At 39.2% G+C, this 25,397-nt stretch overlaps 1 protein-coding gene across 6 annotated transcripts in view; it reads left to right on the forward strand.

Moving 5' to 3' along the window:
• Nucleotides 1-1,524: 1,524 nt before the first annotated feature.
• Nucleotides 1,525-25,397, forward strand: part of UBAP1 (ubiquitin associated protein 1) — a 53,440-nt gene continuing 29,567 nt past the window's right edge. For 4 of the 6 annotated variants that reach the window (XR_004350283.1, XR_004350284.1, XM_032634342.1 and 1 more), the window contains exon 1: nt 1,610-1,741. The gene's annotated coding sequence lies outside the window, so the exon portion shown is untranslated. Of the gene's footprint in view, nt 1,742-1,880; nt 2,268-25,397 lie in introns of those variants that run through there. The other 2 variants (XM_032634340.1, XM_032634341.1) reach the window with 2 other exon arrangements.

The following is a 25,397-nucleotide window of genomic DNA, read 5'->3' on the forward strand; positions in this document are numbered from 1 at the left end:
AGTTCCCCGACCAGGGATTGAACCCTGGGCACCTGCACAGGGAGCACAGAGTGTTACCCACTGGATCACCAGGGAAGTCCCTCTCTGTTCATTTTAACTGCCCCCTTCTGGAATGCCCACTTTCTCTCATTGTGGATTAAAACTGCTGCACTCTTCAAAATACAATTAATCTTCTCTGGAGTTCTGGAGAGAAAACAGGGCTAGAGAATTAGACACCAGAGTGTACACATTCTTTACTACAGTACCAAGAAAGTATAGAGATGTAAATCTCTCCTAATCCTTTAGCCAAAGGTCAATTTTTCCAGAGCAACTGATGTCATCATCACCCTGACTTTTTCTAGAGTTACTGTTTATGCTTCTATTTTTCCCACCAGTTAGGAACTTTTGGGAACAATGACACATCTCATTCAGTTATGAACCTCAATGCACTTGATTCTAGGAGACATCCAATAAGTACAGAAGGCAGTAAAGGTTTGGGATTGGATTACCTGGTTTAAACCCGTTGAATGTCAGAACTGGAGGGAGATTTAGAGGTCACCTTTCAACCCATCCATTGTGTTGCTGAAATTCGGCCTCTGTTCACTGGTGCCTAATAGAAACATGGAGACAGTTTTGTGTGAAGTAGAAAAGAACAGCTTTATTGCTTTGCCAGGCAAAGGGGGTCACAGTGGGCTAATGCCCTCAAGACTGTGTGTCCCGCCCTGGAGGAGGTAGTGAGGAGTCTTACAGTGTTCAAGGAGCAGGGAGTGGTCAGCTCGTGGACATTCTTCTGATTGGTTGGTGATGAGGTAATCAGGAGTGCATCATCAACCTTCTGGTTTCAACTGGTCTGGGGTCTACATGCTTGTGGGCAGCCTACAGTTAACTTCTTCCACCTGGTGGGGGCAGGGGTTCAGTATCTGCAAAACAGCTCAAAGGACATAGTTCAGAATATTATCTATAGTCCTTCAGGAAGAACTAAAGGTCCTTGACTTTGTTTAATGGCTAAAGTATTATTATTGTGTCTTGCTTGACTGTTTTTCTTTCTTTCTGCATTTTTTTCAGTTCTCTGATTAAATTTATTCTTCGACTAAATTTTTTTTACAGACAAAAGGCAGGCAGAGGATATGGGTGGGGGTCTGTTCTGGTAAGGCCTCATAGGGTCGTGCTCCCTTACAATTTGTAAATGGGGAAAGTGAGGCCCAGAAAGGGTAGGACTTTGTACCAAGTCAATGACCCAGGACCAGAAGCCAGACATCCTGATTTCCAAGTGGGTCTCCTTGGTAAGCCTTTGTGCTTCCCTTCGAGATTCAAGTCTCTCGGACTCCCACCTGGGCCCCTTCTCCAACCCTTACGCATTACCCTCTCAGTGACTCTCACCTTTCCTCCCTCCCCTTGGGTGTGCCGGGTTCACTGGTTCCAACAGCGACGCTCTGAAACCTAGCCATGTTCAGCCCTTGTGGAGATTAGTCACGTCACCGTTGACTCCTCCCATTGGCTCGAGGGATGGAGCGCGGCGCTATGACGTCACACGCCCAAAGGGGAGGAGCGGTGAGGGGAAGGAGGAGGGAAGTGGGGCTTCAACATGGCGGCTGTGGCAGTGGCGGTGGCTACGGTGACGGCCTGGCCTCGGGAGAGCAGAGTTGGAGGTGGTGGTCTTTGCTCTCCCTAGGGGCCTTCAGGAGCTCAGCGGGGACCGAGCCTGGGAGGCCGGTCGGCGGCAGCACCTTTCGGCTTCTGGGACAGCGGCGCCAGCGTTCAGGTGAGGGGGCCTCCCGCTGGGGGAGGGGGAGAGGGGCGGAGTTGGGGGAGGGAGCAGGTACCGGGAGACGGATGGGGGAGGGATAGGGAGGAAGCTGGAGGCTGAGTGGAATTAGAGGAGCGGCAGCTCAGGGGGTGTGAAGGCGAAGGGGCCAGAGACGGGTGACTTGGGGAGGATTCTGGGAGAAGGGTCGGCGTGAGGAGACCAGAGTTGAAGGGGCGGAGGGCAGATGGGACGCGGGAAAATAAATGAGTTCGGATTAAGGGGACTAATACTCTACTGGAAAATAGGCGCAGTAGACATCTGTGTGGCTGGAGCGAAAGCTCGGTGGGAATTAGAGGATGTTGGGGAGAGGGACCCAGGTTTTAGTAAAGGTTAGTGATGGGGACGACTTGAGGGTGAGCTGGGGACGTGAGATACAGATTTAGTTTTCCCTGAGGCGAATAGGTTAGGGGGAAAGGGAGGAGACCAGATCCGGGGCGAGTGATCTTTGGGGATATATTTGGCCTTGCCTGGTCTTCTCCAGGTATGTTAATCTTGCTTCTTTTGTTTGTTTCTCGGGTGGAGACTTATCTGTACAGTCCCCCTGGGCTTCATAAACAGCCCCTAATCTTCCTTGTGGATCATTAATTTACAGTTCATTTATTTGATCTCTATCAGCGATCTCTGACCTTTGTGTTGTCGCCACGTTTTTGTTTCCAGACAGTTTCTTAAAAGTGTGGCTAGGCAAAAAAATACATTTTATATTAAACTGAAATAAAATTTTGAGAGTTTTTAGACACCACGGAGTGTTGCAAAACCAGATTTGGTAATTTAGTTATCTATTAAATAGCTTCTGTTCTAACTCACCTTACTAGGGCTTCTTTCTTTCCTCAGTTCTAATTATTAGAATTTGAGAATTTGGATAGATATGATGGATGTTTCTCTTTAGAATTTTGTCAGATTTGATGATGTGAAAAACGGGGCACTTAGTCTTTAGTGATACACAGCTCTTTCTAGTTAATGTCCCAAACTAGTTAAACTGAAAGTTTCTGTATTATTTTGTAGCAAAGAATGTAAAATGTCTGAAGTCTAAAAGAATTACATTGTCTGCATTAACCTACTTTTTAAAGTGGGATTTTATAAATTAAATTTTTGTTTCTAATCCATCCTATTCTTTGTTACTTATTTATTCAACGTTTATTGACTGCCAAATGTGTGTTGCATTAATAAGTCATAATTATGGAAATGGGAAAATTAATATTTCTCTAGTGAGAATATCATTGCACAGCCTCATTGGAAGAAAAAGTGTTTTTTGGAAATGAAGACTAAGGAAGTCTTATAAAATTATGTAAATATAAGAACTTACTGAATTTTTCTTTTGTTTAGTATTTGACTCATTATTTCATCATGACATACTTTATGTATATCTGAAAGATTTTATTTTTCTTTTTAATTTTGAAGAAGACAGTAACAGTATCCTAATATGATAATATTAGGTCTGTGGACAATTCTCATCAGTAGTTTTTAGTTCCCATTTCTCAGGCTGGCAAACATCACTTTATCTTGGGTGACTTTTCTTTGATATCTTGACTGTGGTAAGGTATTTAAAATGAGGATTCCTGAAGTTTAATTCAGTGACTAAAATTCTCTGAAGTTTTTCAGCATTATAAATGTATCTTCATTACCTCAGAGTGTAGTTGTCAGTATTATACATTTTTCCTGTTATTTAATTATATTGTTGAATGTTTTGAGGTTTTTTTATATGTAGATTATTTTAAGTATAAACATTTTCCCCACAGAGCAACCAAAACCAAAACCAGACCATCAGTTTATCATTAACCAGGTAATTTTCTTCAGACAGTCTTTCTCAAGAAATGCAAAAGGTAGCATACAGTACCTTAAATTAGGTATTAAATAAGCTTCTTCTTGGAGTCAAGAAAACCTTGAGTTGAAGCTTAGAAATAACTGGATTTAGTTTCCTACATAGCATGGGAATCCTTGCATCTGTATCACGAAGATAAGTGAAAATCTATCCTCTTTTCCAGAATCTAATTCGTTATAGGAAAGAGCCTTTCAGTCAGAGAAAGATGTAAGCAGGGTGTTGCTCTTCTAACCTGTAGGACACAATTTCTTGTAATATTGGAAAATAATTTGAATGTAAGAATAATATTTTCCTATGAATTGAGAATTATAATTTCAGATTTAAAAAATTTTAGGTGAGGGCAGCTAGATTTACAAAGGGATATGTGCTAAAATTGGGTCTATATTAATGAGCTAGGCATTGTTAAACACTTTACATAATCTCACTTAATCCTTACAATTCGTTTAGGTAAGCAGGTCGTGAGAGGCATGCTTTTTAGGTGTTGAGGAAACTGAGGATTAGTAAAGTTGAGTAACGTAACCAAGGTTACTAAATTTGTCCAATTTCAATGCCTTTACTGCATCTGTTACATCATTTTTCCCCACTTAGATGGTCACAGGGCCATTTAATTCCTATCAAGTAAATTTAAAGTATAAGCATGAGTTTTAAAGTAATACCATTTTAAACTACTTGTTCTCACTGAAATAGTAGTGTAACTGGAATGATAAATAGTTCATTACAATTTTAGTCACTTAATATATCATCAGTATTCTAGGAGGAAGTAAATACCTGAATATTTTGTACTTTACAAAATAAACTGGATAAGCTGGATAAGGGGCTAAAAGTTTTTATACTTGTATTGCTGAGTCAGGTTGGACCTGCTTCAGCAAGGGCCAAAATTTGTATTTGGCAGTAATCCTCATGTGTTCTCAGAATTTTGGGTTGGTCATTGTCAGTTGCTTAATGCTTACCAAACACTTCCAGTGTTTGAGTCACTGAATTGGCTCATGGTAATTGTGAATCTTGTGGTTTACTGAGTCAAGAGCCAGCAGTGTGTGTGTTTTGGTTGTTTCATTTCCTCCCCAACACTTAATATTGTCAGAGTTTAAAATTTTTTTCTTATCTCTTGGGTTTGAAATAGGATCTACTGTGTTTGTATTACCATTTCCCAAAGTTGAGCATCCTTTTTGTATGTTCATTGGCCATTTGTGCTTCTGTGATGTGTATATTCAAGTTCTCTGCCTATTTTTGAGTTTTCTCTTTTTCTTATTGATTTTTAAGAGTTCTTTATTTATTTTGTATACTAATTATTTGTTAGTTGATGGTTTGCAAATATCCTCTCCCAATTTGTGACTTGTCTTATCTCTTCATAGTCTTTTGATGAGAAAAGTTCATAATTTTAATGAACTGAACTTTTCAGTCTTTTATGCTTTTTATGTCATATTTAGGAAATCCTCTTCTACTAGGCATGCTGTTTTAATAAATACAAGAGTATACGTGTCTGTACGTGGCATCTAATGTGACATTTAGTACCAATATTTGCTTGATTAGAAAGGCCAACTTCTCAAGAGTTGTGTTTGTATTGTCTTTACAGGTTACAGGGCCAGACTTTTTTAAAAAAATAAGTTTATTTATTTATTTATTTAGTTTTGGCTGCATTGGGTCTTCGTTGCTGTGCATAGTTGCGGTGAGTGGGGACTACTCTTTGTTGTGGGTGCGTGGGCTTCTCATTGTGGTTGCTTCTCTTGTTGCAGAGCACGGGCCTTAGGCTCGTGGACTCAGTAGTTGTGGTGCACAGGCCTAGTTATTCTGCAGCACGTGGGATCTTCCCAGACCAGGGATCGAACCTGTGTCCCCTGAATTGGCAGGCGGATTCTTAACCACTGCGCTGCCAGGGAAGTCCTGGGCCAGAGGGTTTTAAAAGCAGCTTGAGTTGTGCCTTATACACAGGTTACATATATTTCCCCAAACTGGGAAACTAACAGATTTGTGAATGATGTATGCATTTTACAAAATGATAATAATGTGGTATGACGGTGAGAGAGTTTTCTTGTGCGCACAATTCATGAGTCACTCATTCTGAGCAGTTAGGATTTCTACTAAAATATGTTCAGAAAGATTTTTTGATATCTAGTCCTGTCTAGTGTGGGCTTTATCAAGAATAATTGTGGGGCTTCCCTGGTGGTGCAGTGGTTGGGAGTCTGCCTGCTGATGCAGTGGGCACGGGTTTGTGCCCCGGTCCGGGAGGATCCCGCATGCCGCGGAGCGGCTGGGCTCCTGAGCCATGGCTGCTGGGCCTGTGCGTCCGGAGCCTGTGCTCCGCAACGGGAGAGGCCGCAACAGTGAGAGGGCCGCGTACCGCCAAAAAAAAAAAAAAATGAATAATTGTGGTTTGTGAGAGAGCTGACGTGGAAACATTTTGGAAGAGTTTTTTTGTTTTTATTTTCAAGTAATACAATATTATATAATTAGGATAAAATTAGGTGGAATGTAATTACATTAAGTAAAAAGGAGAAATATGTAAATTTTCATGGTTAAACAACAACTTTGGACTTCCGTGGTGGTGCAGTGGTTAAGAATTCGCCTGCCAATGCAGAGGCCACAGGTTCAAGCCCTGGTCTGGGAAGATCCCACAGGCTGCAGAACAACTAAGCCTGTGAGCCACAACTACTGAGCCTGTGCTCTAGAGCCCGCGAGCCACAACTACTGAAGCCTGCGTGCCTAGAGCCCATGCTCTGCAACAAGCGAAGCCACTGTGATGAGAAGCCCGTGCACCACAACAAAGAGTAGCCCCCTCTTGCCACAACTAGAGAAAGCCCGCACGCAGCAATGACGACCCAAAGCAGCCAAAAATAAATAAAATAAATAAATTAATTAAAAAAAACCCCAAAACAAAACAAAACAACAACAACTTGTTCCTGTGTGTGGGGGGGTGTTTTTTGGGTTTTTTTGCTCATATGTTATTTAAATTAAGTTAGATATTTAAAAGAATGAAATACTCTTCTTAGTATTGGAGAAACTACATCTGTTTAAAGTTATGATGGGGAATTCCCTAGTGGTCCAGTGGTTAGGACTCCGATCTTTCACTGCCAAGGGAGCAGGTTCAATCCCTGGTCAGGGAACTAAGATCCTGCAAACCACGTGGTGTGGCCAAAAAAAAAAAAAAAATTATGATGAACATTGCAAACTGACTAGAACATATGTGAGGGAGGATATAGTTTTTCTGTTTTGTTTTTTAAACTCCCTGCCCAGTTCTTTGGACTGTGTGGCTCCTATCCACCATTAAACCCTTATCTCTTAGGTTATTTTTATAAAAATCTTGAGCGATTTGATTTACTCTGTCATGTATTAAAGCCTCTGAAAACTTTTTTCTTTTTTTCATGAGAAGACTATGGAGTACTTGAACTTTGGGAACTGTTCTTCTAAGCAGTTGAATGTTCTGTTCCTGGCAAAGATCATGTTGAAATATAAAACATCCACCAGACTTTAATTATACTGTGAATACTGTATAGTGATATACAGTACACCCTTGGTATTTGTGAAAGATATGTCCCTAAAGTTTTGAGAATCCTTGCATAAATACCATACTTTAGAATGTCTCTCATAGCTTATAGAAGAGTATAATGGAAAATTTTTAGTTACCATCAGATTTGATGGGTAAATAGAAGAGAACAACAAAGTTAGAGATTTTGATGCTAAACTCAGCCTTCAGCTACCTTTAACTCCCAATCTTTTGCTGTTTGTCACTGCTGGCTGGCCTATCCCCAGCCTCTTTTTTTTTTTTTTTGCGGTACACGGGCCTCTCACCGCTGTGGCCTCTCCCGCCGCAAAGCACAGGCTCTGGACGCGCAGGCCCAGCGGCCACGGCCCATGGGCCCAGCCGCTCCCCAGCATGTGGGATCTTCCCGGACCGGGGCTCGAATCTGTGTCCCCTGCATTGGCAGACAGATTCGTAACCACTGAGCCACCAGGGAAGTCCCTCAATAGTAAAATTTTGAATTTACTATAACGTGAGGTTGATTTGGGACCTTTTTATGAGATGTTTTCTTAATATATTATAAGCTTTTTAATTAACGTCTTTTGCCAGGAGAGATTATATTGTAATGGACAGAACTCTGGACAGTGAGTTGAAAGATCTAAAGTTCTAGTTCTGGCTTCCCATTTAAAACTAACCATCTCTTTCAGACTTGAACTTTTTAGTTTGTAGAATGGGGGTACCTGCTTATATCTCCTAGCATGTGAGGTTCATATAAGATGATGTATGTGATGGTCTTTTCAAAAGTACCTAAGACTTTAACATATAGTTTTGAAAATTATAAAGTTTTTAACATATACTTTGTTAGAAGCATAATACTTTTCCACTGTTAGCTAACATTCTTATTTTTCTAAAGCTGATATACTGCATTTTATCCAGGAATTCTCAGTAACTTTTATTTATTTTTTTATGCTTAATGTTTGTCTTTTTCCATTAGAATTAATTTTAATGAGGGATTTTGTCCTGTTATAGTTGCCACTTAGAGAAGTGCCAAGCAATAATTGTAGGTACACCTTAAACAGATGTTGAGTGAATGAGGCATGAAGCCTGAGAAATTGCCTTTTGCTGTGACCAGGCAGGGATAGTTTTTCAAGTGAACAAAATTTGATTGGGAACCAGCAAGGGGGGAACAAAAAAGTAATTATTTAGGGAATTCTCTGCTGGTGCAGTGGTTAAGAATCTGCCTGCAACGCAGGGGACACAAGTTTGAGCCCTGGTCCAGGAAGATCCCACATGCTGTGGAGCAGCTAAGCCCATGTGCCACAGCTACTGAGCCTGCGCTTTAGAGCCCATAAGCCACAACTACTGAGCCTGCGTGCTACAACTACTGAGGCCCGCGCGCCTACAGTCCATGCTCCACAACAAAGACAAGCCACCACAGTGAAAAACCTGTGCACCGCAGTGAGAAGCCCGAGCACCACAAGGAAGAGTAGCCCGCACTCGCCGCAACTAGAGAAAGCCCATGCACAGCAATGAAGACCCAACGCAGCCAAAAATAAATAAATTTAAAAAAAGAAAAAAAAAGAATTCTCCCTTTCACCCAAAATGTGCACACACACACACACACACACAATTAAAAAAAATTATTTAGCTAGTTTTTCAATTGGGGGAAAAGAATAAAAGCCAGATAACATCTCTCTTCACTGTAGAATTCTATTTGCATATTCCTGTGTTTTCTTTCTTTTTTTTTTTTTTTTTTTTTATTATTTTTTGGCTGCGTTGGGTCTTCCTTGCTGCATGTGGGCTTTCTCTAGTTGCAGCGAGCAGGGGCTACTCTTCATTGCAGTTCGCAGGCTTCTCACTGCGGTGGCTTCTCTTGTTGCAGAGCAGGGGCTCTAGGTGTGCAGGCATCAGTAGTTGCAGCACGCGGGCTCAGTAGTTGTGGCTCGTGGGCTCTAGAGTGCAGGCTCAGTAATTGTGGTGCACAGGCCTAGTTGCTCTGTGGCATGTGGAATCTTCCCGGACCAGGGATCGAACCCGTGTCCCCTGCATTGGCAGGTGGATTCTTAACCACTTGCTACCCAGGAAGTCCCAACCTTTTTTTAATTTTTATTTTTAATCTTTAACCTTTATAGAGGGTTTCCTATTTGATCTTCAGGGACTCACTTATAAGTCAATGTAAAAAATGAATGGGTTTCTTATTATGGGTGACGGTCTCTTGGTACCAGCTTTCTTTATTCTTTAGAGTACATACAAGCCATTGAAGTGGGGAACTACTCTTACTAAAATAAGATTTGGTTTGGGAAGGTGAGGAGGTCCCAGTAGACAGTGGTAACTGTTGCTTGTGTTATCTTATTTGGTCCTTATAATAACCCTTTTGATTTACTTCATATTAACATTTCTTATATTATTAATCTTTGCTTTCACTTATAAGAAGAATGTGTTTGTTGAGTTTTGTTATTAGAGATATATTACAACCCGTTTTGATAGATACTTGTACAACAACTAAGATTTGTTGAAAGGTCTGCCATGTGCTTTTTGTTTTCCTTTATTAGAAATCATTTCATAATAAAATATGAAGTTATAAAATATAGAAGAAGAATTCTTTTGTATGTGTATTGTATGTACCTTTAGCTTTAGAAGTAGAGCTCTTAAGACAATTGCCAATAACCTTATTATGTTAATTGCTACATTCGGTAATCTGAAGCAGATCTTTTAGTGGATAATTTTCAAAGGATGAGGAGCCTTTGTTGATTTTGTTTCCGAGACTCTAACCACACAGATATCTTTTCTATAACATTTCCTATCCTAATTTCCCATTTTCTAAAAGGCTTGTCTTTTATGCTTTTTCTTTTTTTGAACCCAGGCCGAATATTGGTCTTTGAACAGGGGGAGTAAATTCTCTCATATTGATTATGTTTATAAATCTATTTAGTTTTATTCTTATTCTACGTTTTCTGTTTACCCTCCTTCTTTCTTGCTTTTTAAAATCTTTTTCTTCCTTTTGATTAATTTTCTATATTTGACTTCTTTGCTTTAGTTATTTGAAAGTTGCTCATCCTATTCCTTTTTTTATGTTGGTTGCTGTTAAAATTTTTATATGTAATTTTAAAATTTATTTATTTATTTGGCTGTTCTGGGTCTTAGTTGCTGCATGCAGAATCTTCGTTGTGGTGTATGGTATCTTTAGTTGTGTCATGCGAACTCTTGAGTTGTGGCATGTGGGATCCAGTTCCCTGATCAGGGATCGAACATGGGTCCCCTGCATTGGGAGCGTGGAGTATCAGCCACTGGACACCAGGGAAGTCCAATGTATATAATTTTTATACATAAAATCCATATGTCCTGTATATGTAATCTCTACAATAAGACAAGTTTGTTTTACTTCCTCCTCTCTCCCAAATTTCTCCCATTTTCAGGTCATCTCAGATTTTACTTCCAGATCACTTATTTACTTTTATGTTAGGAGTTGCCTTGGACTACGTATATTTTACTGATTTATTTGCCCACTGCTTTTTCTGATGTTTTCCATTTCCATTTCTCCTACTTTAGATTAATTTTATGCTTTGGTAAACTATATCTCCGAATTCTTTTTTCAGGAAGGAATCAATGAAGAGTGAATTTTCAGTCTTTAGATCTTGAAATGTTTTCATTTTGCTCCCTTATTTGGATACTAGGGCTCTAATTTTACAACTATCCTTAATCAGATTTTTGAAGATAATTGCTCCATAATTTTATAGCCTCTGTTGTTGATAGTGAGTTCTTGAAGCTAGTCTTATTCTCTTTCCTTTGTATATATCCACTTTCTATCTGGAAGCTGTTTGTTGTTCAGACTTTTAAAAATCTGGTGATGATCTAAATTTTTGTGATGTGTCTAGATTTCAGTTTTTACCAGTGCATTTTGCTTGGTACTCACCTCTTCTAGTTTCAAGACTGTGTTATTTATTTATTTAGCTCTTAGAGGTTTTATTTCTCTTTTTCCGTACTCTCAGTTCTCTCCTGAAAGTCCTGTTAGACCAATTTGAGAACTGCTTAAAACTATTGATCCTGAGCCTGAAACACTTTCACCATGGCATATTTTTTCCACCTTCTAAACTCGTCTGTATTTAGGGCTGGATTTTTAAAAATAGCTTTATTAAGGTATAGTTCATATATCACAAAATTCAGTCATTAAAAATGTACAGTTCAAAAAAAAAAGTGTACAGTTGAGTGTTTTTTTAGTATTCACAGTGTGGTGAAACCGCCACTACAGTCTGTTGAAAATGTTCCAGAGCATTTTCAGTACCCTAAAAAGAAACCTCATGTCCATTAGCATTCACTCCCTATTCCACTCTCCCCACAGCCCCTAGCAACCACTTATTTACTTTCTGTTTCTGGATTTGCCTATTTTAGACATTTCACATAAATGGAAATATGTAGTCTTTTGTGACTTGCTTCTTTCATTTAGCATGTTTTCTGTGTTCAACCATGCCATTTTTTCCCCCATAAGTTTATTTATTTTATTTATTTATTTTTGGCTGCGTTGGGTCTTCGTTGCTGCGCACGGGCTTTCCCTAGTTGCAGCGAGCGGGGGCCACTCTTCATTGTGGTGCGTGGGCTTGCAGTGGCTTCTGTTGTTGAGGAGCATGGGGTCTAGGTGTGTGGGTTTCAGTAGTTGTGGCATGCAGGCTCAGTAGTTGTGGCACATAGGTTTAGTTGCTCTGCGGCATGTGGGATCTTCCCGGACCAAGGCTCGAACCTGTGTCCCCTGCATTGGCAGGCACATTCTTAACTACTGCACCACCAGGGAAGCCCCATGCCATTGTTTTTTATTGCCAAATAATATTCCATTGTATGTATGTATCATGTTTTTTTTGTCAGTTGATGGACAGTTGGGTTGTTTCCACTTTGTCTATGTGGATGTATGTTTTCATTTCTCTCAAGGATTAACATCTTAAATTTCAAACAGTCTAGTTTGAACTGATAACCGACTTAACTTCAATATCATACAAAGACTCTGATCCTGTATGGTTTTGTACTACCCCCTTTAAACGTTGTTGTCACAAATTGCAACTTATGTGCAACATGGATGAACCTGGAGGGCATTATGGTAAGTGAAATAAGCCAGGCATAGAAAGACAATAGCATAGATCTTTTTTTTTTGGTTGCGTTGGGTCTTCATTGCTGCGGGTGGGCTTTCTCTAGTTGTGGCGAGTGGTGGCTACTCTTCATTGAGGTGTGCTGGCTTCTCATTGCAGTGGCTTCTCTTGTTGCAAAGCATGGGCTCTAGGCACGTGGGCTTCAGTAGTTGCAGCACGTGGGCTCAGTAGTTGCAGCACGTGGGCTCTAGGGCACGCAGGCTTCAGTAGTTGTGGTGTGTGGGCTCTAGAGCGCAGGCTTAGCAGTTGTGGCGCATGGGCTTAGTTGCTCTGCGGCATGTGGGATCTTCACAGACCAGGGCTCAAACCCGTGTTCTCTGCATAGGTGGATTCTTAAGCACTGTGCCACCAGGGAAGTCCAGTAACATAGATTTATAATAATTTTGTGCATTAAAAAAAATCTGTACTAAATAAAAAGGGGAGTTGGAAACCAAAAACAATACTAGCTGTTAGCCCATTTATTCTTTTTTTAAAATAAATTTATTTATTTATTTATTTTTGGCTGCGTTGGGTCTTTGTTGCTGTGTGCAGGCTTTCCCTAGTTGCGGGGAGTGGGGGCTACTCTTCGCTGTGGTGCACAGGCCTCTCATTGCAGTGGCTTCTCTTGTTGTGGAGCACAGGTTCTAGGTGCACAAGCTTCAGTAGTTGTGGCACGTGGGCTCAGTAGCTGTGGCCTGCCGGCTCTAGAGTGCGGGCTCAGTAGTTGTGGCTCACGGGCTTAGTTGCTCCACGGCATGTGGGATCTTCCCAGACCAGGGCTCAAACCTGTGTCCCTTGCATTGGCAGGCAGATTCTTAACCACTGTGCCACCAGGGAAGTCCTAGCCCATTTGTTCTCAGCAGAGGTCTTTATTTCTTCCTGAGGCTTTGAGTTACTGTGGTATTCTGCTATTTCAGCCTGAAGGACTTTTAACATTTCTTGTAAGCAGCAAACTCTCTCAGGTTTATTTATCTGAGAATGTTTCAGTTTCTCCCTCATTAAAAAAAAAAAATTATCTATTTTTTTTGGGCTGTGTCGGGGTCCGAGTTGCAGCATGTGGGATCTTTCATTGCAGTGCGAGGGCTCTTTGTTGCAATGCGTGGGCTTCTCTCTAGTTCTGGTGTACAGGCTCAGTAGTTGTGGCACGTGGGCTCTCTGGTTGTGGCACATGGGCTCCAGAGCACATGGACTCTGTAGCTGTGGTGCAGGCTCCAGAGCACGTGGGCTCTGTAGTTGTGGCGTGCAGTCTCCAGAGCGTAGGGCTCTGTAGTTGTGGCATGTGGGCTCTGTAGTTGTGGTGGGCAGGCTTAGTTGCCCTGTGGCATGTGGGATCCTAGTTCCCTGACCAGGGATCGAACCTGTCCCCTTCATTGGAAGGTGGATTCTTAACCACTGGACCACCAGGGGAGTCCCCCTCCCTCATTTTTTGTTTTTTTAATTAATTTATTTTTGGTTGCATTGGGTCTTCCTTGCTGTGCGTGGGCTTTCTCTAGCTGTCGCAAGTGAGGGCTACTCTTCTTCATGGTGTGCGGGCTTCTCATTGCGGTGGCTTCTCTTGTTCAGAGCACGGCCTCTAGGTGTGCAGGCTTCAGTAGTTGTGGCATGAGGGCTCAGAAATTGTGGCTCATGGGTTCTAGAGCACAGGCTCAGTAGTTGTGGCGTACAGGCTTAGTTGCTCCGTAGCATGTGGGATCTTCCTGGACCAGGGCTCAAACCCGTGTCCCCTCCGTTGGCAGATTGATTCCTAACCACTGTGCCACCAGGAAAGTCCCTCTCCGTCATTTTTGAAGGACAGTTTTTGCCAGATACAGTATTCTTGGTTGACAGTTTTTTTTTCTTTTGGTAATTTAAATATGTCATCCTCCTGTCTTCTGTCCTCCATAGTTTCTGATTAGAAATTGACTGTTAATCTGTTGAGGCTCCCTTGTAAATGATGAGTTGCTTCTCTTGCTTTTAATGATTCATTCTTTTTTTTCAACAGCGTTTGCTTATAATGTGTCTTGGTTTGAATCTCTTTGAGTTTATCCTACTTGGAGTTCATTGAGCTTCTTGGATTTGTAGATTCATGTCTTTCATCAAATCTGGGAAGATTTTGGCCATTATTTTTTATTTAATTATTTATTTATTTAATTATTTTTTTGTGTGGTACACGGGCCTCTCACTGTTGCGGCTTCTCCCATTGTGGAGCACAGGCTCTGGACGCATAGGCTCAGCGGCCATGGCTCACGGGCCTAGCCACTCCGCGGCACGTGGGATCTTGCCATACCGGGGCATGAACCCGTGTCCCCTGTATCGGCAGGCAGACTCTCAACCACTGCGCCACCAGGGAAGCCCTTGGCCGTTATTTTTTAAAATAGTCTTTCTGCCCTTTTCTCTTTTCTGGGACTCCTGTAATGTGGATGTTGATATGCTTAATGGCATTCCACAGGTCTTTTAGGCTCAGTTTGCTTTTCTTGATTCTTTTTTCTTTCTTTGTAGACATTGCTCTATATTCAAGTTTGCTGATTCTTCGTTTTGTCTGCTCAGATCTGCTGTCATACCCATCTAGTGAACTTTTTGTTTCAGTTAGTATATTTTTAGCTCCAGTATTAAAACTACTGAAGTATAGAAAGTTGAACATGAAAGCCTTCTTTTACCTTCTTCCAGAACTAACCATTGTTAACAGTTTGGTATGAATCCTTTCTGATTTTTGTGTACATACAAAAAGCCATGCAAATATATGTGCTTGTTGAGGTTTTTTAAAGCTTTTTATTTTCATACAATTTCACATTTACCGAAAACTTACAATAATAGTACAGAGTTCCTGTATACCTTCTATTGAGATTACCTACATGTTTCATATTTTTGTTATGTTCTTCACTCATTCTCCTTTCCTATCATCCATCTGTCCTCTATTTGTATTTACATATACATATTATTTTTTTCATAATTGCTTGAAAGTAAGTTGGGGACTTCCTGGTGGCGCAGTGGTTGAGAATCCGCCTGCCAATGCAGGGGACATGAGTTCAATCCCTGGTCCGGGGAGAGCCCATATGCTGCAGAGCAACCAAGCCTGTACGTCACAACTGCTGAGCCCACGTGCCACAACTACTGAAGCCCATGTGCCTAGAGCCCGTGCTCCACAACAAGAGAAGCCACCACAATGAGAAGCCTGTGCACTGCAATGAAGAGTAGCCCCTGCTTGCTGCAACTAGAGAAAGCCTGTGCACAGCAACGAAGATGTAACACAGCCAAAAATAAATAAGTTAACAAAAAAAAAAGAAAAAAAAAAGAAAAGTAAGTTGAAGACACAGTACCCTATTACTGCTTTACAGTGCGTGCTTCCTAAAAATAAGAACATTCTCTTACATAGCCACATACTAATGATCAAAATCAGGAAATTAACTGTTGTTGAATCACCCATTGTCCAGCAGCATTCTTACAGCAAAAGAACATCCTGGATCATGCATTACATTTAGTGGTTTTGTAGTTTTAATTGCCTTTCATCTGAAACAGTTTCTTAGTCTTTGTCTTATGACTTTGACATATTTGTAGAGTACAGACCATTTTATAGAATGTCTCTCAAATGGGTTTGTTTGATATTTCTTCGTGATTAGATTCAGGTTGTTTGATACTTCCTCATGATAGTTTCACTTTTGGCAGGAATACCACAGAATTGATGTGTTCTCAGTGTATCATATATGGAGGTGTCAGTTTGTTCCATTACTGGTAATGTTAATTTTGATCACTTGGTTAAGGTGGTGTCTGCCAAGATAAAGTACTGTTTTCTCCACCATACTTAATAAAAAATATATTGTGGGGAGATACTCTGAGACTATGTACATATCCCGTTACCCTTGTGGAACTTGAACCCACTTGTTTTAGCATCTACTGATACTGATTCTTCAGATTATTGATATGATGGTCACCAATTATGAGTTAGGTTTAATTCACAGTTTTAGAAAATTAAAATGTGATTATTCTGCAGCCTCTTTCATTTTACACTATAGCAGTAGCATCTTTTTATTTCTTTATTTTAGAAAGTTCCACACTTATAAATGTAGATCTAGCCATAACAGCTGTCAATCTGCCTTTCTTCCTCCCCCTCTCCCTCCCTTCCTCTTTTTCTTTCTTTCTTTCTTTTTAATAAATTTCAGGTGTACAACATAGTGATTTACAATTTTTAGAGGTTATAGTCCATTTATAGTTATTATAACAATCTTATTTCATATACATGCCCTCTTCCCAGTTATTTTGGAGCAAATCTCAGTCATATCATTCCATCTGTAAATATATTTTTGTGTATCCCTGAAAGATAGGAATTATAAAAAAACTGTAATACCATTGTCCTACCTTAAATTTTAACTTATTTAATATTATCAGATATCCAGTTAGTGTTCATATTTTCCCAATTGTTTTGACTTTTTTCTTCAGTGTGTTCGGATTGGGATCCAAATAAGATCTGTATGTTGTGATTGCTTTATTTATTTAAATAATATTTTTTAAAATTTTAATTTAATTAATTTATTTGGTTGAGCCAGGTCTTAGTTGTGGCTCGCCGGCTCCTTAGTTGCAGCACATGGGCTCCTTAGTTTTGGCATGCAAACTCTTAGTTGCGGCATGCATGTGGGATCTAGTTCCTTGACCAGGGATTGAACCTGGGCCCCGTGCATTGGGAGAGCAGAGTCTTAACCACTCTACCACCACAGAAGTCCCTGTGATTGCTTTAGATTTATTGCTTATGCTCTTTTTTAACTTATAGATTCCCTCCTTTCTATTTTTCTTCTTTTTTTCTTTGAAATTCTGTGTTGAAGGAAACAGTTTTTTCCTGAAAAGTGTCTTACAGCTAGGAGTTTGCTGTTTAATTCAATTTACTACTATTTCAATTAGAATTTAGTGTCTATATATAAATATAAGTATACAAATATATGAGGTTTGTTTCTTATTTTCCTTTTTTTCTCCTTCCTTTGTCAAATTTTGGTATCAGTATTATGCTAATCTCATATGGTAACTTGGAAATTTGGCAACATTAATTCAATAGGTACTTACTGAGCACTATTTACAGACACTATGCTTGGTGAAATGGTGAACAAAACCAAAGTGGTTCTTGTACTCATAGTGCTTAAAGCCTAGTGGGGAAAGCTAGGCAATAAATAAACCCTGTATAAAACTACAAAGTGCAAAGCTGTGTTTGTTTCCATTTTATGTGTTGGAATAATTTAAGTAAAATAGGAATAATTTGTTGCTTAAAGACTTGATAGAACTTTAAATAAAATCATCTATTCTGATGCTTATATTTACATAAAATTATTTTATTTGCCTGTGAAATTACTTAGCAACCCTTACCTTCTCCCCTCAGATCCTTGATATTCTGTGAAGTTGTGCCATTTTTATATTGTTTGTTCCCTGGTATTGCACAGTGTTCCCCTGGGGGTATGAGTTCTCAAGTTTGGTGAGCAAGGCTCTGTTACTTCTTTGTTTCTATGGGAGAAAAATCATTGAGATTTCACATGACTGAAACAGTCAGAATGATGCAATCCACTGAGTGTGAAGACTCTTGAAAAGACAGAAAAATTATGTTTTTGATTACTTCTCTCAGGTCAGATTAATAGCCTCTGGTATGATAATTAGCTTTTTTGTATTTTAAATTGATCAATTATTTTGTATTGGCTTCTAGTAGAGTGAAATTGTTTTATTAGTGTCAAATAGTAAGCGTTTTCTTCTCCTTCAAAAAACATGGGTGTGGACTGTGTATACCTACTGAGTCATAGATTCAACAAGTAATTACATGTGTTTATGTGCCCTCATAACTAAGAATATGAAGTCTTGTGATATCTTTCTTATATATATTACTATAAAAACGATTGAAGTACTTAGTTATAAAAGAATGTGTCTAGACCCTTAAAGGTTTTGCAAAGATTGTCAGAGGTAATTTACTCCAGACCTCTCTTTTTACAGAAGAAGCCGTGACTTTTTTTTTTCTTCTTCTTCTTCTTTCTTTGAAAGGTTTTGACTGGCTCTAAGCCATACCAAATTGATGAAAGAAGTGAGACTAGAGCCTAAGTTTTTAACTGTCCAGAGTGCTCTTTTCTCGCTTGTATTCTGCCATAAGTTGTGATGTGGTTTTTGAAAGAGTTGGGAAGGAGATGATATTTTTGGTTCAGCAATTTCTTGAAATTATTTTTTCCCAGTTAATGTTTATTAATAGTTAAAAAAATTAAGTTGGATAGGTTTATGGCTTTATTTCCTCTTGGGATGTTGTGCTCTCACTTGCTGAACTCTAAATTACATTAAAGGGAGTGTTAAGTGAATTTTAATGAATTGGTTAAGATATTGACTTGAAATTTTTAATTGGTTAATGCTTTATGTCATGACTCCCAATTCTAGCTTTTAGCTAGTCAGTACTTTCCTGTTCTTACATTATGTTAGCCTCACAGGCCTTTCCATTTCATACTATTTATTGGTAACTACAGGAAATCATTGTTTAACTTTTTTAAGGGCATTGTTTTGTCTAGTTTCATTCCCAAGTTACGTATTAGTTAGCGATATAAAATTATCATATTTTCAGAAAGTTTGAGAGGGCAAGAAGATATGAAAAGGCCACCTCTGCTAAAGATTAGACACTGTGCTTGGAGGAGGAGGATTAAGAGGAGCCCAGAGTCCAGGAAAATCCTTGTTTGGATTTTTCTTGACCCATTTTGGAATTAACTAGAGTTCTTAACTGCAGTTCTGATAAAATCACATTGGGTCAGTAACTTGCCTTGACACTATTATATTATCTTTTTTATGTACTACTTGTTGCTTTTTAAATTTTAGTGAGGTGATATTTAACTATAACCAGTTTTTATTAAACTGTGAAATGAACTTTGCATTCAGTCACTATTTGCTTGTTTTAAAGCCTTTAGTATACTATATGGTTAGTAGCTTTGGTAAAAACCTCATTTGCAAGAGAAATTAGTGAGAAACCTTGTACAGTACCAGAATTTGACTTTAAAAATAACCTTTTGTTTTCAAAGTTTTTCATGAGGCAAGCATTTTGTTGGATTTTAAGTCTCAGAAAGTTGTTTTTGCCCACTAGCTTTCTGTATAGAGTGAAATAGTTTTTATGTACTTGGGCAGTTGTGCACTGTTACTGTACTTTTGTTTGTTTGGAATTTATTTTGGTATGGAAGTGTGAGGTGAGCATCCAACTTTACTTTTTTCTAGGTGGCTACTCAGCTGTCTCATCACTTCACAGATTTTAAATGGCACTTTATTTAAAAAAATATTTATTTATTTGGTTGCTCCAGGTCTTACTTGCGGCACGCAGGATCTAGTTCCCTGACCGGGTATCGAACCTGGGTCCCCTGCACTGGGAGCGTGGAGTCTTAACTGCTGGACCACCAGGGAAGTCCCTTAAATGGCACTTTAAATGTCTACATTTGGGGTATTTTTAGGGATTTCTACTCTGTTCCATTGATCTGTTTATGTGCCAGTACAGCACAGCTTTAAGTGTTGTATTTTGTAATGAGTATTTTAATATCTGATAGGCTATTCTCCCTTTATTATTTTCTTTGGAATTTTCTTGGCTACTGTTAATTGTTATTTCCATATGACCTTTAGAGTCAGCTTGTCTAGTTAAAAAAATGAAAACAGAAGACTCCAGTTTTCATTTGCATCATGCCAAATTAATATAGCAACTTAGGAAGAATTGATCTTAATGATGTTGTGTGTCCTAGCCAAGATTATTATATATTTTTCTGCAATTGTATAAGTCTTCTTTTGTGCCTTGGTAGCTTTAGTTTTCTTCCGTTACATCTTAGTTTATTCCTACTTCTTATCTCCTGTGGTATATCACGCTTCCTTTATACTTCTTATCTGGTCATTGTATATATGAAGGGTATTTGTTTCAGAATATTCATTTGTAATTAAACACCTTTTTGTATTATATTTGTAATAGTTTTTCAGTTTTTGGTCTTCCTTGGGAAAGTCTATCTTCTGACATTTTATACTTTTTACTTCTTTCATCTGATGTTAAATAAAGCAATTGTGATAATGGACATCTTTGTCTTGTTCCTGTGCTTAGTGGAATCTTTGTATAGTTTCCCCATTAGTCAGCATTCTCTGGCTTTGGTATTGAGAGGGATGATTTTTGTTATTGTTTTAACCTTATGTTAAGGACATGGCTATATGATTTTTCTTCTTAGATCTATTAATATATGGTGAATTATATCAACAGATTCCTAATGTTGAACTATCCTGTATTCATGGAATAAATCCCACTTGGACATGATGTATTCCTATAATGTACTACTAAATTTGTGTTTTTTATTTTGAGGATTTTTAAATCTGTATTTATACATGAGATTTTTCTGTAGTTTTTTTCTTTTATGGCATCATATTCTTACTTAAAAAAAATTAGAAACCTTCCTTCTTTTCTTATGTTTTAGAACCATGAAAATCTCATTGGACTAAGGTTTCTTTTGGGTGGCGAGAGCTCTTTGATAATTTTTTTCTCTTTCCTCTTTGGTTATAGGTCTGGTTAACATTTCTCCCTCTTCTATGGTCAGTTTTGATAGTTAATATTTTTCTAGAAGATAATCCATTTTATCCAGGTTCTCAAATGTATTTGACAGAAGGGGAACAAAGCAATGACTTGGGATTATTTTAATTTCCTCTATTATTTTGTATACATATCCACCCCCCCGCCCCCTTTTAAAATTAAGTTAGCTGGATGGTTATAATTTTCCAAAGAACCAGCTCTTGGGTTTATTTATTAGTTGATCTGTTTTTCTGATTTTTTTTTTTTGCGGTACGTGGGCCTCTCACTGTTGTGGCCTCTCCCGTTGAGGAGCACAGGCTCCGGATGCGCAGGCTCAGCGGCCATGGCTCACGGGCCCAGCCGCTCCGTGGCATGTGGGATCCTCCCAGACCGGGGCATGAACCCGTGTCCCCTGCATCGGCAGGCGGACTCTCAACCACTGCGCAACCAGGGAAGCCCCATAAATTTTATTTATTTTTGGCTGCATTGGGTCTTCGTTGCTGCGCGTGGGCTTTCTCTAGTTGCGGCGAGCGGGCTTCTCATTGCAGTGACTTCTCTTGTCGCAAAGCATGGGCTCGAGGAGCGCAGGCTTCAGTAGTTGTGGCACATGGGCTCAGTAGTTGTGGCTTGCGGGCTTATTTGCTCTTGGAATGAGGGATCTTCCGAGACCAGGGATCGAACCCGTGTCCCCTGCATTGGCAGGCAGATTCTTAACCACTGTACCACCAGGGATGTCCCTAAAGACATCTTTAAGACGTTACTGTGTAAATGATATCACTTAACCTGAATACTGAATATTTAATTTGGAAACATGAATATTTTTCCTTCATTTTATTATACCATTATAGATTTATGGTATGTTTAGAGTTGGCTGATTATTCAGTCTACTACGCTTATCTTACCCATGAAGAAACTGAGGCTCCAAAATGTCTCTTGAGACCTGAGAGAGAAGAAAGCTTTTTGTCAATGAGTATCGTATAGTCTAGTATTGACATTTTCATGGCATTTACATGTGTGATTTTTTTTTTCTTTTTTCTTTTGGCTGTGCCACATGGCTTTGACATTTTAATGGCATCTACATGTGTGATTTTGTTTTCTTTTTCTTTGGCCATGCCACAGGGCTTGTGGGGTCTTGGCTCCCCGACCAGGGATTGAACCCGCGCCCTTGGCAGTGAAAGCTTGGGGTCCCAACCACTGAGTCCCAACCACTGGACTATGCCAGGGAATTCCCTACATGTGTGATTTTTGTCATATATATGTTGTATGGGTGTTAACTTGGTTCTCAGACTTGAAATTTGATGATTTCCAAAGCCATCTTTCTCTGTAAATTGGAGAATTTCCAGGATTAATTTGCATCTTGGGAAATTCCTGATTACAGTTCACATTGTGTGTGATTGGGATAGCTTACTGAGTTGTTAAATTGCTGTTTTGTATTGGGAAGATGTTTGTAGTGTGTAATTTAATGATGATACGAGAAAGGGAAGAAAGAAAATTAGAACATTAATATTAAATTGCCCTTGGGCTTTCTCTTCCCCTTACGAAGCTGCGTGGGCCTTGCTTACATGTTTTCATTCTCCTGGTCTCCTACCCTTACTTCCTTTCCGCTACCCTCCTCACCTTTCCCTTTTTTCATTCCTTACTCTATCTCTTCTGCCTCTTGCATTCTAACTCCTTCTCTCCCTGCAGTTCTATTCTTGTTACCTATTTCCCCATCTCTCTTTGTTCTTAGATGTCTTTAATCAGTGATTCAAAATTTTTAGTTGTCCGGTTTTCTTCCTGTAGCATATGAACTAAAGTGGCACTGAACCAGCAAAATAAAACATTGCTATTAATTCTTGGTTGCTTCAGGGAGTTCTACACTTTAGTAGTGTAAAGTTTATGAATGAAAAATGTGTGTACGGGGCTTCCCTGGTGGCACAGTGGTTGAGAGTCCGCCTGCCGATGCAGGGGACATGGGTTCGTGCCCCGGTCCGGGAAGATCCCACATGCCGTGGAGCGGTTGGGCCCGTGAGCCGTGGCCGCTGAGCCTGCGCGTCCGGAGCCTGTGCTCCGCAACGGGAGAGGCCACAACAGTGAGAGGCCTGCATACCGCAAAAAAAAAAAAAAAAGTGTGTTATTGTTAGTAGAAGCATTTATATTTAATAGAAGCATTTATATTTATTTTAGTGGAAATTTATGATGCTTAAGATTTTTTTTTCTCACGTGAGCATTTGTAATTTTACATTTGGGGCAAATACATTTTTTTCAGTCTTGTTTTGTGTACATTTGTTACTTAGGAAAAGCAACTTGTAAAAACATTTTAAAACTTATTTCCCATCACTTACATGCTTTTAATGAACACTCTTTGTGCCATCACAACCTATTTTCTGAATTTTCCATAATTTAATCATTTTCATGATTGAACATTTAGATTATAGGAAAGTATTATAAAATAAGTATTTACAATGAAATAAAATATAGGAAGTTTATGTGGAAGCTCATACACACACACACACACACACACACACACACACACACACACCACACTTAAGTTTGCTCAGATGTTCCAAGAAAAAAAAGTTGACCCTAAGTAGCTATTAAAATGCTTTTTTTTTTTTGGTACGCGGGTCCCCCACTGTTGTGGCCTCTCCTGTTACGGAGCACAGCCTCCAGACGCGCAGGCTCAGTGGCCATGGCTCACGGGCCCAGCCGCTGCGCGGCATGTGGGATCTTCCCGGACCGGGGCACGAACCCGTGTACCCTGCATCGGTAGGCGGATTCTCAACCGCTGCGCCACCAGGGAAGCCCTAAAATGCTTTTGATACTTCAGAGATAGTGAAGTGTTACTGCATAGCAGACATTAGAAAAATCTTTAAGTGACCAAATATGGATGGATTTCTCATATTCTTATGGTTTGTGGAAAATATAATAGGAGTTGCATTCAGTGAACTATTTTAATATTTAAAGAAAACCCCTGGATAATCTACATTTTATCAGCTCTATTGAGGCATAATTTTAAAGAATTTTCACCTGTTTTTTAGTAATAAGGGGTACTGTGTTTTAATTTTCATTTATTAGTCTTTTCAACAAATTTTGTTTTGTTGCTGATAATATGCATGTTTCTTTTTTTAATTTAATTTTATTATTTATTTTTGGTTGTGTTGGGTCTTCGTTGCTGCACGCAGGCTTTCTCTAGTTGAGGTGAGCGGGGGCTACCCTTCGCTGTGGTGCGCATGCTTCTCTTGTTGCGGAGCATGGGCTCTAGATGCGCAGGTTTCAGTAGTTGTGGCATATGGGCTTAGTTGCTCCTCAGCATGTGGGACCTTCCTGGACCAGGGATCAAACCCACGTCCCCTGCATTGGTAGGTGGATTCTTAACCACTGCGCCACCAGGGAAGTCCCAATATGCATGTTTTAATGGGGTAGGGTGTAGTTATTGATTTGCATTTCCCTGACTAGTGAAAAATGTGTTGAACATCTCATGTGCTTCTTAGTCATTTGTGTATCTTTGGAGAATTGACTATTCAGATTATTTTGCCAACTTTCTAATTGGATGTCTTTTTATTATTGAATTGTAGAGTTATTTATATATTCTAGATACAAGTCCCTCAGATAGATAATTTTCAATATTTTCTCCCTTTCTGTGGGTTTTCTTTGGTTGAGGCTTTTTTTAAAAAGCCATTAAAAATTCATTTAAATTTGATTGATATATATACACTAATATGTATAAAATGAATAATAAGAACCTGCTATATAAAAAAACAAAATAAAATTCAAAACTCTTCGAGGGAAAAAAAATTCATTTAAATTTGGTGGAACTTCTTTAAAACATTCCTGATGTTAGCTTGTTCACAGAATTATTTATTAAATCAGAGTCCCCCCCAAAAAAAGAAATCAGAGCCTCTCCCAAGCCATTTACTTCTCAAAAACAGCTGCTGCTTCAAACAGCTGATATCCCACAATATCAATAAATATTAGGAACACAGAGATGAAAACACTGATTTCCTGCACCTGTCTGTGAGCGTATTCCCAGGTCTCATTGCTGGATGCTTAGATTCTGCTTCTTTCAACAGAGATTTAGAAAAAATACATTTCTGGTCTGTACCTCTGTGGGAAGATTGAGGCTGCCAAGAATCTTGCTTCTGGGTTTAATAGTTTCCCTGTATTGTTGTGGTTTATGTACATTATGATGACTCTGAATCCTGTAAGAGTCTATGAAATGTCTTCTATACATAGAAGAAAGTTAAATCATTTTCAGTGTGGTTTGTTGGTTCTTTGAAAATTGATGATCCATATACTTTAAAATTTTAGCTCTCCATTAACTAGTAGAATATCAACCAGAATGTTTCATCCCAGCATCATGCTGGAAAACTGAAACTTTTAAAGTAAAGCATTAAAGAAATTATAAAATTAATACTTGTTTGCCATACAGTGTTCAGAAACTGTAGAAAAATTTTATGAATTATTCCCAGTGCTACCACTTAGAGGTAGCCACTGTAAATATGTTTAATGTATTTCCTTCCGATGTTTTTCTTTTCACAAATTAAAAAACGTCTTGTTTCTTTTAAAATCTGTGAATACTTACTTTTTCCATAATACTTTTTTTCCTTAAAGGGGTTGAGTACAACCTTTGTCTTCTACTCAGTGTTGTGGTTAAGTCCATAGCAGTTAACTAACCAGTAACTCTCTGTGACTAATGGAAATGGCACAGTAATTGTTCGCTGTTGCCACTTAAAACTATA

Source organism: Phocoena sinus, chromosome 6 (assembly GCF_008692025.1).
Source record: "Phocoena sinus isolate mPhoSin1 chromosome 6, mPhoSin1.pri, whole genome shotgun sequence".
In the NCBI taxonomy this organism is placed as follows: Eukaryota; Metazoa; Chordata; class Mammalia; order Artiodactyla; family Phocoenidae; genus Phocoena; species Phocoena sinus.